The following is a 17,397-nucleotide window of genomic DNA, read 5'->3' as shown; positions in this document are numbered from 1 at the left end:
TATGTCATTAAGCAGGTAGTCAGAGTTCTCATTGATCAGTTCCTTGAGGGAAGTGTATCCACAGGCCTTACTGATGTCCTACATGGAGCTCAGCGCCGCCTGGCTCACCAGCAGTGTCTCCTCACCAGCTTTCTCCAGCACAGGATACAGCGAGGCCATCAACAAGGCACAGAAATTGCGGCCCACTGGCTGAGCACAGCAGGCGATTCCCCCGAGTTGGATGCACAGCTGACAGATGTTGCTGTTGAGCTAATGGATCATGGATGCAGATGTTGATGATGAAGGAATCACTTGGAGAGAGCTTGTATTTGAGTTGCTGGCATCACTGTTGTATATCGAGGGGAGTCTGGATGGACCGAGCAGCTACGCAAAGAGACAAAACCTGTGTTAAAGCACTGCTTTCTAACCACTTTTACACATGCACTGCAGCTCTGAAGTTTTCAAGATATTGTCCATGCACGTGAGAACGCAAATGTCTGACACAGTTAGATCAAACATTAAACAGCCTTTAGCCTTCCTGCTCCTGAGTGAAAGCCTGTATTATATCTGACTGTGCTCATGTGGGGATAAGACAGATTAGCCTTTTCTCAAAGTGAAGAGTGGGGGCCAATTTAGGATCTTCACTCAAATTTAAAATACAAGGGAAACTGATGTATTTCCTTAAATAAACAAAAACCACACAAGCGCTTATAAAATGCTCATCCTACCCAGTCATATGCAAAGTGTTAGAATCAACGTGTGATCCACCTGCCACTAAGAGATATTATTTCTCTTTGGTAGATGGAAAAAATGGAATCAAACTCACTGTCAGTAGCTACAACAGCACATTTGTTATAATATGATGAATCAAGCATTTAGATATTAAATAGTATTGAGGGAGACAGGATCAAATACAGTGGGGCAAAAAAGTATTTAGTCAGCCACCAATTGTGCACGTTCTCCCACTTAAAAATATGAGAGAGGCCTGTCATTTTCATCATAGGTATACCTCTAACTTGTCCGAGTTTTAAAGAACTGATTTGCAAATTATGGTGGAAAAGAAGTATTTGGTCACCTCATTTTTTGCCCCACTGCGTAATATACAAAGATATTTGTGGCAACTCGATGTGCTTTGTCCACTTTTATTATCGGATTGCTCTGTTAACCAAAGGGAATACCTCAGTTTATTGTATGTTTGACTATAATTTACAAAAAGACTAAAGCATCATTTCTTATCTTTTCTACAATAACTATCAAATGAACAAATGGAGAGTGCTCGCTCAAGTCATGGATCAAGTGACTTAAAGGGCCGTTTTCAAAGAAAACTAAAAGTGTATAAGCAACCAAGGAAGTGAGTCCTACCTGGCCACTGGACAACATTCAGTGACAGTGCACTGGCTGGCATCTCCGGTGGGCAGAGCCCTGATTCAGTAGGGTGAATAAGGGATCTTGTCTCCTCCGTACTTAATGAGAGTGGTGTATCTGTCAGTCATGTCTGGCACATAAAACACCAGGTAGGTCCCATCATGGCTGTCACAGATATCTGCTTCTTGGGCTTCCCCTCTGGGTCCTTCAGGAGAAAACAAAAACTGTTACCTAAATATCAATGCTTTGAATACATTATTGTGTGGTCCACGTTCATGCACTCACAGTGATCTGCACTGCCAGCAGTCCCTCACCTGCATCTTTGGCATCAATGGTGACCTTCACTGGCAGAGAGGTGGGCGCTCCAGTGGTGTTAAGGCCGGATCCACTTGCACGCACCTTGCTGGTATCATGGGTGGGCAGCACCTTCACCTTGTAAGGGCGGACCAAAGGGGAGAGAAGACAACTGGCTGTGGAATACAGTCTCACAAATGAAAGGAGCCTTATTTACAGAACCGAGTAAACCACGCAAAGAGTTTTCCATTTTCAAAGCTGGCCAGAGTGGAACACTGTAACATGTAACACCTAGAAGGTTCAGATGGCTGCAGTACTTTGCTAATTTGGATCAAAAGTTTGGGGGGAAAATGTAATTAAATCAAGTGATTGTAATGCTGTTACTTCCGTTGTGTAGTTAACCATCTATCATTTTAGATGTTTCATTAGCAGCCTGATGAAATTAGCTGTGTAGTTAGCCGACTTCTGCCATCCAAACAGATGAGGTGAATTATGCAGATCACTAGCACAGTACACAGATTACCACTTCTTATTCCAGCCAGACTTCAGGTACTTCATTCGAATCATGCAGTAACAACAAAGATTTATTACTACTGGCTTTTTAAATTGTGCTTCTTCTGTTCTAGAAAAACAGAAACATGTGATCACAGGGTTTTGTTTTTTTCAATGACATTTGTGTTGGTTGTGTCGGTTGCAGGCAAACATTTATCATAATGGTTAGATATTAGGAAATAGCTTAAAATGTGTGCATATTTAACTTGTTGCACTGCCGTAGTGTTACCTGCGTGGGATCTCCTCATGAGCATATGACTGTACCCTGGATGATGATATGTGAGGAGCTTGAACTTGATTCGCTAACAGAAACTCATTTGGCTAGCTTAGCGCACATGTCTTGTGGCAAGATATATGCACTTAAATGTTTTAAGTCATTGGCTGTTCTGCCAAATTGCCACCAACCTGCAACTTTGTGAGCTGACTGTTTCGCGATTTTTGTGTTTTAGACAACAAAAAGAAAAGAAAAAGATGTACAGATCCAGGCTTTTCCTTTACTGTGGTAGTCGCATAGAATGACGTCACTGACACTGGTTTAATATGAAAACAAACTTTGCAAAAAAAAGAAAGAAGAAGAAGTGAGTCGGCGTGTCATCTTTATCGAGCACCATACATGTTTTGCCTCACATTAAAATTATTATTTTTCCTTTTCAAAAATAATTTATATTCAGAGAAGTCAAATATAGCAAATTTGTACAGCTTACACGGCGGGCAGGTGGCGCAGAACACCTGCCGGCCCCTGGCAACTTGAAGCACAGACAGGCCCTGGTTCGAGCCTCGGCTCGAACACACTCACTGAGTTCAGGTCCTATCTGTGTCTTCAGTCTGCTAGGGGGATTCCTGGTCTGCGCAGGGAATCCCAATCCTTTTTTTTTCTTTTCTTTTTTGGGCTGTTGGGGCCTGTATTTACAAAGCTGGGACTATCTCCGTTGTCATGGCTACCAAGAACAACGCCAGCTTGGGGGAGAGCGGAGAGCCGATAAGCAAACACTCATTCATCCTTTCTCCTCTTTCGTTTCACAGCTGCTGCGGTGGGAAACGCTGGGACTTGTGTGGCTATGCAGTTTTTGCATTGTTGGCAACTTTTAAGGACCAGCCTTGAATTTTACACATTTGATAAGTGAAGCCTGGATATATAGTGAAGAGAGCTGGGATAATCTGGACAGAATCTGCAGGCTGCATCTCCAAATCACAAGTGGCTTTAGATCTGACTCTTACAGACAGGCATGCATGTCTCAGGGTGATTACACACTAACACATTGTGATTAATCACACACATTTGTATACATTTTATTAACAAGATAATAAAAAAAACACTATACAAAATGTGTTTTTGTGACAGGCCGCTAGTAACAAAGTGCTCTCAAGGTTAAATACACATACCGGTAGACATTGAGGGCTAGCAGGAGGGACCATGCGCTTACCTGCTGCTCTCTGGCAGGTAGCTCCATGCCCTCCTGGGTTTTAAATGCACCTTAGAACACACATGCATCAACACTACAATGAGCGGGTGGAGGGAGGTTTGGAGTCTTCTCTCACCCCCATTCTCTGCGACCTGCTGGAGCGGGGGGGGCTAGGAGGAGGAGTTGGCCGTCCGACTGCGGTCTGGGGTGTGGGGCCTCCCTGCTGCTGCGGAGTCGGGGCGGTCTGCCTCCCCCCACCGCAGGGAAAAGGGTAATACCACCTGGGTCTGGGTGCAGTTCCCCCTCCAGGGGCAAGGGTACCTAGACCCGGTTTGTAGGGTACGCTTGGGGAGTGTGATCGTGTGTACAGCGTCTCTTTATGTCTGTCTCCACGTTGGTTGAGTGTGGAGTAAGTGCATATGAGAGCATGAGGGTGGGAATGGATGTTTGTATATGTGTGTGCCTGTATTTCTGTGTCTATATGTCAGGTTGGGTGTCAGGCGCCACCTCTCTGGGGACATCTCAGGCCCTCCAAGGTTTGGAGGCCTATCTCCCCCTACCACCACTTCCCCTGCCAGTGGCGGACTCCCTCAGACATCGGTGCGTTGGTGGTTCTTTGTGTCCGGGGATGGGCGTCCAGGTACACACCGGCTCACTCCTTGGCGGCCGCTTATCGGGGCCCGGAGCCTGGGGCTCGCTCGGGCCACTTCGGAGGTGGGGTGCCCCCGGCCTCTCGGCCTGGGGCTCGGTCACTCAGGCACGGCTGGCTGCCGGCGGAGCTCACGGGCGCGTCACTGCAACTCCCCCTGGCTTCTGCTCCGCGGCTGCTGAGTGAGCCCTCATCTGGGACTCTCCTCAGCTCTTTCTGGGACAGTGGCGCGGCTGCCCCTCTGTTGGTCTTCCTTGGTCTCTTGTGTTCTGGGGGCCTCTGGATGTCTGGAGTTTTGATCTCCTCCATACCTGCTTCATGCCCTGGAGGACGGGGCTGTGGCCCCCCCACACCCTCTAGCAGATCATTACATGAAGGAACCTTTTTAAAAAAAACAAGCGCATCCATGCTCACAGGTGTACACATGGGTGATCACACCCACAAACTACACCCTTTTTGGCTCCTACCTCAAAGCACACTGTGTTCTGTTGATCTTATGTGCTGCACAATAATGTTTAATATTTAGTATTTACTGTCATATTCCCATATATCATTGTGATGCTGTTTATTCTATTACTCTTGTTCTCTTCTGCTTGTTTTCTTTTTTCTTTCTCAGCAGGTGATCCAGGTGATCGATATATGCATTTTTTATTTCTTTTTTTTTTCTGCTCATTCTGTTGGTTTTTGTTTTTTGCCCTTCTCCCCCGTCCCTCTTCTCAGCTGTTTCTCTTTCCCTCTTTCTTTCTCCCCTTCTTTCCCCCAGTCAAGTCTGTCCCGTATTCAGCAAGTGAAAATAAAATAAACAATAAAAGGTGAATCAAATGGACCATTACGGCAAGGCTGGGATGGTCAATTTGGTAAAGTAAATCCGTTGGGCATCTTTCTTTGCCTTTAGACAACAATTCTGATGGCAAAAGAGCCAAACGGGACAGGCAAAAAAAAAAGAAAAAAAGAAAAAAAAGAAGTGGCTTTAGATCTGACTCTTACAGACAGGCATGCATGTCTCAGGGTGATTACACACTAACACATTGTGATTAATCACACACATTTGTATACATTTTATTAACAAGATTAAAAAAAAACACTATACAAAATGTGTTTTTGTGACAGGCCGCTAGTAACAAAGTGCTTAAAGATTTCAAATTGGTTCTTTCCCAAGTTTTCTGTTATGTGTACACATATTCCTTGAATTAGGTGCTTTTTAATTCTCCAATAATGGTCAGTGCAAAGTGTTTACACAAACAAACAAACAAACAAACAAGTGTTTACACAAACAAACAAACAAAAAACATTACTCAGAAAATGGTCAGGTACAAGAACTGGATTAAAAAGGATTGGAAAAAACAGATAATGTCCAATGAAATACTTTAGCGTGTGGCTCATGACTTTTGCACAGTACTGTAAATGTTATTAATAATGAAAGATATAAAGATGTAGCTTTCCCATTTTTAAAAAATTCCCATACACATTATTCTTTTCTTCTAGTGAAGGTGCCTCCTCCTTCAGACCTTAGGATAACTAATTTCTCAGACAGTGACATCACGGTGCGCTGGGAAGCTGCAGATGATGATGATGTTTCTTACCTCATTAAGTGGATCTCCCTAAGTGGAGGCGACCTGAGGCAGGTGGGGAAGAACTATTGAGTTGTTGGAGTACATATTATGAAATAAAAAATACAATATCTCAATAAACTGTTGTCCTGTGTCTTAAGGAGTATCAGATATCACTGTCTGCACTCTATGGAGATGGAGCTCAGAGTGAAGCTGTGGCCGTACGCTATAGCACCTGTGAGTCACACATTTTAACTATATCAGCTGCTGGTGGGAGCAGGCTCTCATGGATCTTTCTGGATATTTGCAGCGGGGACATGCTGGGGTCATTTTGGAGCAGGTTAATTTGTGTGCGCCACGTGTCATAATCAGTTTTGTTGTTAGGTCTGGGAACCTTACCGGAGAAGGTACGGAGTCTAACCTGGGACTGGATGTGTTTGACATCTTGCCTTCGTACGATATGCTCTACCACGACCTTCTGAATGTCAGGTGGATTCAAATCACTTACTGAAAGGGACGCACAGGCTTAAGCAGACAAAGAAGGAAATCGGGTAAACCCTCCAGCACTCATTTCTGTGTCCATTTTGGGCTAAAAACAAAAACACCTCATAACTACCTGTGGATGCTGGCTGAGCCTCTGAAGGTTGAGTGATATGTCATTAAGCAGGTAGTCAGAGTTCTCATTGATCAGTTCCTTGAGGGAAGTGTATCCACAGGCCTTACTGATGTCCTACATGGAGCTCAGCGCCGCCTGGCTCACCAGCAGTGTCTCCTCACCAGCTTTCTCCAGCACAGGATACAGCGAGGCCATCAACAAGGCACAGAAATTGCGGCCCACTGGCTGAGCACAGCAGGCGATTCCCCCGAGTTGGATGCACAGCTGACAGATGTTGCTGTTGAGCTAATGGATCATGGATGCAGATGTTGATGATGAAGGAATCACTTGGAGAGAGCTTGTATTTGAGTTGCTGGCATCACTGTTGTATATCGAGGGGAGTCTGGATGGACCGAGCAGCTACGCAAAGAGACAAAACCTGTGTTAAAGCACTGCTTTCTAACCACTTTTACACATGCACTGCAGCTCTGAAGTTTTCAAGATATTGTCCATGCACGTGAGAACGCAAATGTCTGACACAGTTAGATCAAACATTAAACAGCCTTTAGCCTTCCTGCTCCTGAGTGAAAGCCTGTATTATATCTGACTGTGCTCATGTGGGGATAAGACAGATTAGCCTTTTCTCAAAGTGAAGAGTGGGGGCCAATTTAGGATCTTCACTCAAATTTAAAATACAAGGGAAACTGATGTATTTCCTTAAATAAACAAAAACCACACAAGCGCTTATAAAATGCTCATCCTACCCAGTCATATGCAAAGTGTTAGAATCAACGTGTGATCCACCTGCCACTAAGAGATATTATTTCTCTTTGGTAGATGGAAAAAATGGAATCAAACTCACTGTCAGTAGCTACAACAGCACATTTGTTATAATATGATGAATCAAGCATTTAGATATTAAATAGTATTGAGGGAGACAGGATCAAATACAGTGGGGCAAAAAAGTATTTAGTCAGCCACCAATTGTGCACGTTCTCCCACTTAAAAATATGAGAGAGGCCTGTCATTTTCATCATAGGTATACCTCTAACTTGTCCGAGTTTTAAAGAACTGATTTGCAAATTATGGTGGAAAAGAAGTATTTGGTCACCTCATTTTTTGCCCCACTGCGTAATATACAAAGATATTTGTGGCAACTCGATGTGCTTTGTCCACTTTTATTATCGGATTGCTCTGTTAACCAAAGGGAATACCTCAGTTTATTGTATGTTTGACTATAATTTACAAAAAGACTAAAGCATCATTTCTTATCTTTTCTACAATAACTATCAAATGAACAAATGGAGAGTGCTCGCTCAAGTCATGGATCAAGTGACTTAAAGGGCCGTTTTCAAAGAAAACTAAAAGTGTATAAGCAACCAAGGAAGTGAGTCCTACCTGGCCACTGGACAACATTCAGTGACAGTGCACTGGCTGGCATCTCCGGTGGGCAGAGCCCTGATTCAGTAGGGTGAATAAGGGATCTTGTCTCCTCCGTACTTAATGAGAGTGGTGTATCTGTCAGTCATGTCTGGCACATAAAACACCAGGTAGGTCCCATCATGGCTGTCACAGATATCTGCTTCTTGGGCTTCCCCTCTGGGTCCTTCAGGAGAAAACAAAAACTGTTACCTAAATATCAATGCTTTGAATACATTATTGTGTGGTCCACGTTCATGCACTCACAGTGATCTGCACTGCCAGCAGTCCCTCACCTGCATCTTTGGCATCAATGGTGACCTTCACTGGCAGAGAGGTGGGCGTTCCAGTGGTGTTAAGGCCGGATCCACTTGCACGCACCTTGCTGGTATCATGGGTGGGCAGCACCTTCACCTTGTAAGGGCGGACCAAAGGGGAGAGAAGACAACTGGCTGTGGAATACAGTCTCACAAATGAAAGGAGCCTTATTTACAGAACCGAGTAAACCACGCAAAGAGTTTTCCATTTTCAAAGCTGGCCAGAGTGGAACACTGTAACATGTAACACCTAGAAGGTTCAGATGGCTGCAGTACTTTGCTAATTTGGATCAAAAGTTTGGGGGGAAAATGTAATTAAATCAAGTGATTGTAATGCTGTTACTTCCGTTGTGTAGTTAACCATCTATCATTTTAGATGTTTCATTAGCAGCCTGATGAAATTAGCTGTGTAGTTAGCCGACTTCTGCCATCCAAACAGATGAGGTGAATTATGCAGATCACTAGCACAGTACACAGATTACCACTTCTTATTCCAGCCAGACTTCAGGTACTTCATTCGAATCATGCAGTAACAACAAAGATTTATTACTACTGGCTTTTTAAATTGTGCTTCTTCTGTTCTAGAAAAACAGAAACATGTGATCACAGGGTTTTGTTTTTTTCAATGACATTTGTGTTGGTTGTGTCGGTTGCAGGCAAACATTTATCATAATGGTTAGATATTAGGAAATAGCTTAAAATGTGTGCATATTTAACTTGTTGCACTGCCGTAGTGTTACCTGCGTGGGATCTCCTCATGAGCATATGACTGTACCCTGGATGATGATATGTGAGGAGCTTGAACTTGATTCGCTAACAAAAACTAATTTGGCTAGCTTAGCGCACATGTCTTGTGGCAAGATATATGCACTTAAATGTTTTAAGTCATTGGCTGTTCTGCCAAATTGCCACCAACCTGCAACTTTGTGAGCTGACTGTTTCGCGATTTTTGTGTTTTAGACAACAAAAATAAAAGAAAAAGATGTACAGATCCAGGCTTTTCCTTTACTGTGGTAGTCGCATAGAATGACGTCACTGACACTGGTTTAATATGAATATGAATGTTTTGCCTCACATTAAAATTATTATTTTGCCTTTTCAAAAATAATTTATATTCAGAGAAGTCAAATATAGCAAATTTGTACAGCTTACACGGCCGCCAGGTGGCGCAGAACACTTGCCGGCCCCTGGCAACTTGAAGCACAGACAGGCCCGGGTTCGAGCCTCGGCTCGAACACACTCACTGAGTTCAGGTCCTATCTGTGTCTTCAGTCTGCTAGGGGGATTCCTGGTCTGCGCAGGGAATCCCAATCCTTTTTTTTTTCTTTTCTTTTTTGGGCTGTTGGGGCCTGTATTTACAAAGCTGGGACTATCTCCGTTGTCATGGCTACCAAGAACAACGCCAGCTTGGGGGAGAGCGGAGAGCCGATAAGCAAACACTCATTCATCCTTTCTCCTCTTTCGTTTCACAGCTGCTGCGGTGGGAAACGCTGGGACTTGTGTGGCTATGCAGTTTTTGCATTGTTGGCAACTTTTAAGGACCAGCCTTGAATTTTACACATTTGATAAGTGAAGCCTGGATATATAGTGAAGAGAGCTGGGATAATCTGGACAGAATCTGCAGGCTGCATCTCCAAATCACAAGTGGCTTTAGATCTGACTCTTACAGACAGGCATGCATGTCTCAGGGTGATTACACACTAACACATTGTGATTAATCACACACATTTGTATACATTTTATTAACAAGATAATAAAAAAAACACTATACAAAATGTGTTTTTGTGACAGGCCGCTAGTAACAAAGTGCTCTCAAGGTTAAATACACATACCGGTAGACATTGAGGGCTAGCAGGAGGGACCATGCGCTTACCTGCTGCTCTCTGGCAGGTAGCTCCATGCCCTCCTGGGTTTTAAATGCACCTTAGAACACACATGCATCAACACTACAATGAGCGGGTGGAGGGAGGTTTGGAGTCTTCTCTCACCCCCATTCTCTGCGACCTGCTGGAGCGGGGGGGGGGGGGGGGGCTAGGAGGAGGAGTTGGCCGTCCGACTGCGGTCTGGGGTGTGGGGCCTCCCTGCTGCTGCGGAGTCGGGGCGGTCTGCCTCCCCCCACCGCAGGGAAAAGGGTAATACCACCTGGGTCTGGGTGCAGTTCCCCCTCCAGGGGCAAGGGTACCTAGACCCGGTTTGTAGGGTACGCTTGGGGAGTGTGATCGTGTGTACAGCGTCTCTTTATGTCTGTCTCCACGTTGGTTGAGTGTGGAGTAAGTGCATATGAGAGCATGAGGGTGGGAATGGATGTTTGTATATGTGTGTGCCTGTATTTCTGTGTCTATATGTCAGGTTGGGTGTCAGGCGCCACCTCTCTGGGGACATCTCAGGCCCTCCAAGGTTTGGAGGCCTATCTCCCCCTACCACCACTTCCCCTGCCAGTGGCGGACTCCCTCAGACATCGGTGCGTTGGTGGTTCTTTGTGTCCGGGGATGGGCGTCCAGGTACACACCGGCTCACTCCTTGGCGGCCGCTTATCGGGGCCCGGAGCCTGGGGCTCGCTCGGGCCACTTCGGAGGTGGGGTGCCCCCGGCCTCTCGGCCTGGGGCTCGGTCACTCAGGCACGGCTGGCTGCCGGCGGAGCTCACGGGCGCGTCACTGCAACTCCCCCTGGCTTCTGCTCCGCGGCTGCTGAGTGAGCCCTCATCTGGGACTCTCCTCAGCTCTTTCTGGGACAGTGGCGCGGCTGCCCCTCTGTTGGTCTTCCTTGGTCTCTTGTGTTCTGGGGGCCTCTGGATGTCTGGAGTTTTGATCTCCTCCATACCTGCTTCATGCCCTGGAGGACGGGGCTGTGGCCCCCCCACACCCTCTAGCAGATCATTACATGAAGGAACCTTTTTAAAAAAAACAAGCGCATCCATGCTCACAGGTGTACACATGGGTGATCACACCCACAAACTACACCCTTTTTGGCTCCTACCTCAAAGCACACTGTGTTCTGTTGATCTTATGTGCTGCACAATAATGTTTAATATTTAGTATTTACTGTCATATTCCCATATATCATTGTGATGCTGTTTATTCTATTACTCTTGTTCTCTTCTGCTTGTTTTCTTTTTTCTTTCTCAGCAGGTGATCCAGGTGATCGATATATGCATTTTTTATTTCTTTTTTTTTTCTGCTCATTCTGTTGGTTTTTGTTTTTTGCCCTTCTCCCCCGTCCCTCTTCTCAGCTGTTTCTCTTTCCCTCTTTCTTTCTCCCCTTCTTTCCCCCAGTCAAGTCTGTCCCGTATTCAGCAAGTGAAAATAAAATAAACAATAAAAGGTGAATCAAATGGACCATTACGGCAAGGCTGGGATGGTCAATTTGGTAAAGTAAATCCGTTGGGCATCTTTCTTTGCCTTTAGACAACAATTCTGATGGCAAAAGAGCCAAACGGGACAGGCAAAAAAAAAAGAAAAAAAGAAAAAAAAGAAGTGGCTTTAGATCTGACTCTTACAGACAGGCATGCATGTCTCAGGGTGATTACACACTAACACATTGTGATTAATCACACACATTTGTATACATTTTATTAACAAGATTAAAAAAAAACACTATACAAAATGTGTTTTTGTGACAGGCCGCTAGTAACAAAGTGCTTAAAGATTTCAAATTGGTTCTTTCCCAAGTTTTCTGTTATGTGTACACATATTCCTTGAATTAGGTGCTTTTTAATTCTCCAATAATGGTCAGTGCAAAGTGTTTACACAAACAAACAAACAAACAAACAAGTGTTTACACAAACAAACAAACAAAAAACATTACTCAGAAAATGGTCAGGTACAAGAACTGGATTAAAAAGGATTGGAAAAAACAGATAATGTCCAATGAAATACTTTAGCGTGTGGCTCATGACTTTTGCACAGTACTGTAAATGTTATTAATAATGAAAGATATAAAGATGTAGCTTTCCCATTTTTAAAAAATTCCCATACACATTATTCTTTTCTTCTAGTGAAGGTGCCTCCTCCTTCAGACCTTAGGATAACTAATTTCTCAGACAGTGACATCACGGTGCGCTGGGAAGCTGCAGATGATGATGATGTTTCTTACCTCATTAAGTGGATCTCCCTAAGTGGAGGCGACCTGAGGCAGGTGGGGAAGAACTATTGAGTTGTTGGAGTACATATTATGAAATAAAAAATACAATATCTCAATAAACTGTTGTCCTGTGTCTTAAGGAGTATCAGATATCACTGTCTGCACTCTATGGAGATGGAGCTCAGAGTGAAGCTGTGGCCGTACGCTATAGCACCTGTGAGTCACACATTTTAACTATATCAGCTGCTGGTGGGAGCAGGCTCTCATGGATCTTTCTGGATATTTGCAGCGGGGACATGCTGGGGTCATTTTGGAGCAGGTTAATTTGTGTGCGCCACGTGTCATAATCAGTTTTGTTGTTAGGTCTGGGAACCTTACCGGAGAAGGTACGGAGTCTAACCTGGGACTGGATGTGTTTGACATCTTGCCTTCGTACGATATGCTCTACCACGACCTTCTGAATGTCAGGTGGATTCAAATCACTTACTGAAAGGGACGCACAGGCTTAAGCAGACAAAGAAGGAAATCGGGTAAACCCTCCAGCACTCATTTCTGTGTCCATTTTGGGCTAAAAACAAAAACACCTCATAACTACCTGTGGATGCTGGCTGAGCCTCTGAAGGTTGAGTGATATGTCATTAAGCAGGTAGTCAGAGTTCTCATTGATCAGTTCCTTGAGGGAAGTGTATCCACAGGCCTTACTGATGTCCTACATGGAGCTCAGCGCCGCCTGGCTCACCAGCAGTGTCTCCTCACCAGCTTTCTCCAGCACAGGATACAGCGAGGCCATCAACAAGGCACAGAAATTGCGGCCCACTGGCTGAGCACAGCAGGCGATTCCCCCGAGTTGGATGCACAGCTGACAGATGTTGCTGTTGAGCTAATGGATCATGGATGCAGATGTTGATGATGAAGGAATCACTTGGAGAGAGCTTGTATTTGAGTTGCTGGCATCACTGTTGTATATCGAGGGGAGTCTGGATGGACCGAGCAGCTACGCAAAGAGACAAAACCTGTGTTAAAGCACTGCTTTCTAACCACTTTTACACATGCACTGCAGCTCTGAAGTTTTCAAGATATTGTCCATGCACGTGAGAACGCAAATGTCTGACACAGTTAGATCAAACATTAAACAGCCTTTAGCCTTCCTGCTCCTGAGTGAAAGCCTGTATTATATCTGACTGTGCTCATGTGGGGATAAGACAGATTAGCCTTTTCTCAAAGTGAAGAGTGGGGGCCAATTTAGGATCTTCACTCAAATTTAAAATACAAGGGAAACTGATGTATTTCCTTAAATAAACAAAAACCACACAAGCGCTTATAAAATGCTCATCCTACCCAGTCATATGCAAAGTGTTAGAATCAACGTGTGATCCACCTGCCACTAAGAGATATTATTTCTCTTTGGTAGATGGAAAAAATGGAATCAAACTCACTGTCAGTAGCTACAACAGCACATTTGTTATAATATGATGAATCAAGCATTTAGATATTAAATAGTATTGAGGGAGACAGGATCAAATACAGTGGGGCAAAAAAGTATTTAGTCAGCCACCAATTGTGCACGTTCTCCCACTTAAAAATATGAGAGAGGCCTGTCATTTTCATCATAGGTATACCTCTAACTTGTCCGAGTTTTAAAGAACTGATTTGCAAATTATGGTGGAAAAGAAGTATTTGGTCACCTCATTTTTTGCCCCACTGCGTAATATACAAAGATATTTGTGGCAACTCGATGTGCTTTGTCCACTTTTATTATCGGATTGCTCTGTTAACCAAAGGGAATACCTCAGTTTATTGTATGTTTGACTATAATTTACAAAAAGACTAAAGCATCATTTCTTATCTTTTCTACAATAACTATCAAATGAACAAATGGAGAGTGCTCGCTCAAGTCATGGATCAAGTGACTTAAAGGGCCGTTTTCAAAGAAAACTAAAAGTGTATAAGCAACCAAGGAAGTGAGTCCTACCTGGCCACTGGACAACATTCAGTGACAGTGCACTGGCTGGCATCTCCGGTGGGCAGAGCCCTGATTCAGTAGGGTGAATAAGGGATCTTGTCTCCTCCGTACTTAATGAGAGTGGTGTATCTGTCAGTCATGTCTGGCACATAAAACACCAGGTAGGTCCCATCATGGCTGTCACAGATATCTGCTTCTTGGGCTTCCCCTCTGGGTCCTTCAGGAGAAAACAAAAACTGTTACCTAAATATCAATGCTTTGAATACATTATTGTGTGGTCCACGTTCATGCACTCACAGTGATCTGCACTGCCAGCAGTCCCTCACCTGCATCTTTGGCATCAATGGTGACCTTCACTGGCAGAGAGGTGGGCGTTCCAGTGGTGTTAAGGCCGGATCCACTTGCACGCACCTTGCTGGTATCATGGGTGGGCAGCACCTTCACCTTGTAAGGGCGGACCAAAGGGGAGAGAAGACAACTGGCTGTGGAATACAGTCTCACAAATGAAAGGAGCCTTATTTACAGAACCGAGTAAACCACGCAAAGAGTTTTCCATTTTCAAAGCTGGCCAGAGTGGAACACTGTAACATGTAACACCTAGAAGGTTCAGATGGCTGCAGTACTTTGCTAATTTGGATCAAAAGTTTGGGGGGAAAATGTAATTAAATCAAGTGATTGTAATGCTGTTACTTCCGTTGTGTAGTTAACCATCTATCATTTTAGATGTTTCATTAGCAGCCTGATGAAATTAGCTGTGTAGTTAGCCGACTTCTGCCATCCAAACAGATGAGGTGAATTATGCAGATCACTAGCACAGTACACAGATTACCACTTCTTATTCCAGCCAGACTTCAGGTACTTCATTCGAATCATGCAGTAACAACAAAGATTTATTACTACTGGCTTTTTAAATTGTGCTTCTTCTGTTCTAGAAAAACAGAAACATGTGATCACAGGGTTTTGTTTTTTTCAATGACATTTGTGTTGGTTGTGTCGGTTGCAGGCAAACATTTATCATAATGGTTAGATATTAGGAAATAGCTTAAAATGTGTGCATATTTAACTTGTTGCACTGCCGTAGTGTTACCTGCGTGGGATCTCCTCATGAGCATATGACTGTACCCTGGATGATGATATGTGAGGAGCTTGAACTTGATTCGCTAACAAAAACTAATTTGGCTAGCTTAGCGCACATGTCTTGTGGCAAGATATATGCACTTAAATGTTTTAAGTCATTGGCTGTTCTGCCAAATTGCCACCAACCTGCAACTTTGTGAGCTGACTGTTTCGCGATTTTTGTGTTTTAGACAACAAAAATAAAAGAAAAAGATGTACAGATCCAGGCTTTTCCTTTACTGTGGTAGTCGCATAGAATGACGTCACTGACACTGGTTTAATATGAATATGAATGTTTTGCCTCACATTAAAATTATTATTTTGCCTTTTCAAAAATAATTTATATTCAGAGAAGTCAAATATAGCAAATTTGTACAGCTTACACGGCGGGCAGGTGGCGCAGAACACTTGCCGGCCCCTGGCAACTTGAAGCACAGACAGGCCCGGGTTCGAGCCTCGGCTCGAACACACTCACTGAGTTCAGGTCCTATCTGTGTCTTCAGTCTGCTAGGGGGATTCCTGGTCTGCGCAGGGAATCCCAATCCTTTTTTTTTTTCTTTTCTTTTTTGGGCTGTTGGGGCCTGTATTTACAAAGCTGGGACTATCTCCGTTGTCATGGCTACCAAGAACAACGCCAGCTTGGGGGAGAGCGGAGAGCCGATAAGCAAACACTCATTCATCCTTTCTCCTCTTTCGTTTCACAGCTGCTGCGGTGGGAAACGCTGGGACTTGTGTGGCTATGCAGTTTTTGCATTGTTGGCAACTTTTAAGGACCAGCCTTGAATTTTACAGATTTGATAAGTGAAGCCTGGATATATAGTGAAGAGAGCTGGGATAATCTGGACAGAATCTGCAGGCTGCATCTCCAAATCACAAGTGGCTTTAGATCTGACTCTTACAGACAGGCATGCATGTCTCAGGGTGATTACACACTAACACATTGTGATTAATCACACACATTTGTATACATTTTATTAACAAGATAATAAAAAAAAAAACATTATACAAAATGTGTTTTTGTGACAGGCCGCTAGTAACAAAGTGCTCTCAAGGTTAAATACACATACCGGTAGACATTGAGGGCTAGCAGGAGGGACCATGCGCTTACCTGCTGCTCTCTGGCAGGTAGCTCCATGCCCTCCTGGGTTTTAAATGCACCTTAGAACACACATGCATCAACACTACAATGAGCGGGTGGAGGGAGGTTTGGAGTCTTCTCTCACCCCCATTCTCTGCGACCTGCTGGAGCGGGGGGGCTAGGAGGAGGAGTTGGCCGTCCGACTGCGGTCTGGGGTGTGGGGCCTCCCTGCTGCTGCAGAGTCGGGGCGGTCTGCCTCCCCCCACCGCAGGGAAAAGGGTAATACCACCTGGGTCTGGGTGCAGTTCCCCCTCCAGGGGCAAGGGTACCTAGACCCGGTTTGTAGGGTACGCTTGGGGAGTGTGATCGTGTGTACAGCGTGTCTTTATGTCTGTCTCCACGTTGGTTGAGTGTGGAGTAAGTGCATATGAGAGCATGAGGGTGGGAATGGATGTTTGTATATGTGTGTGCCTGTATTTCTGTGTCTATATGTCAGGTTGGGTGTCAGGCGCCACCTCTCTGGGGACATCTCAGGCCCTCCAAGGTTTGGAGGCCTATCTCCCCCTACCACCACTTCCCCTGCCAGTGGCGGACTCCCTCAGACATCGGTGCGTTGGTGGTTCTTTGTGTCCGGGGATGGGCGTCCAGGTACACACCGGCTCACTCCTTGGCGGCCGCTTATCGGGGCCTGGAGCCTGGGGCTCGCTCGGGCCACTTCGGAGGTGGGGTGCCCCCAGCCTCTCGGCCTGGGGCTCGGTCACTCAGGCACGGCTGGCTGCCGGCGGAGCTCACGGGCGCGTCACTGCAACTCCCCCTGGCTTCTGCTCCGCGGCTGCTGAGTGAGCCCTCATCTGGGACTCTCCTCAGCTCTTTCTGGGACAGTGGCGCGGCTGCCCCTCTGTTGGTCTTCCTTGGTCTCTTGTGTTCTGGGGGCCTCTGGATGTCTGGAGTTTTGATCTCCTCCATACCTGCTTCATGCCCTGGAGGACGGGGCTGTGGCCCCCCCACACCCTCTAGCAGATCATTACATGAAGGA

This window comes from Aulonocara sp. 'chitande type north' Nkhata Bay, linkage group LG10 (genome assembly GCF_057382095.1).
Source record: "Aulonocara sp. 'chitande type north' Nkhata Bay isolate Kocher_YH1m ecotype deep benthic linkage group LG10, A_spYH_male_GT1.1, whole genome shotgun sequence".
In the NCBI taxonomy this organism is placed as follows: Eukaryota; Metazoa; Chordata; class Actinopteri; order Cichliformes; family Cichlidae; genus Aulonocara; species Aulonocara sp. 'chitande type north' Nkhata Bay.
Note: the sequence above shows the minus strand (reverse complement) of the source record.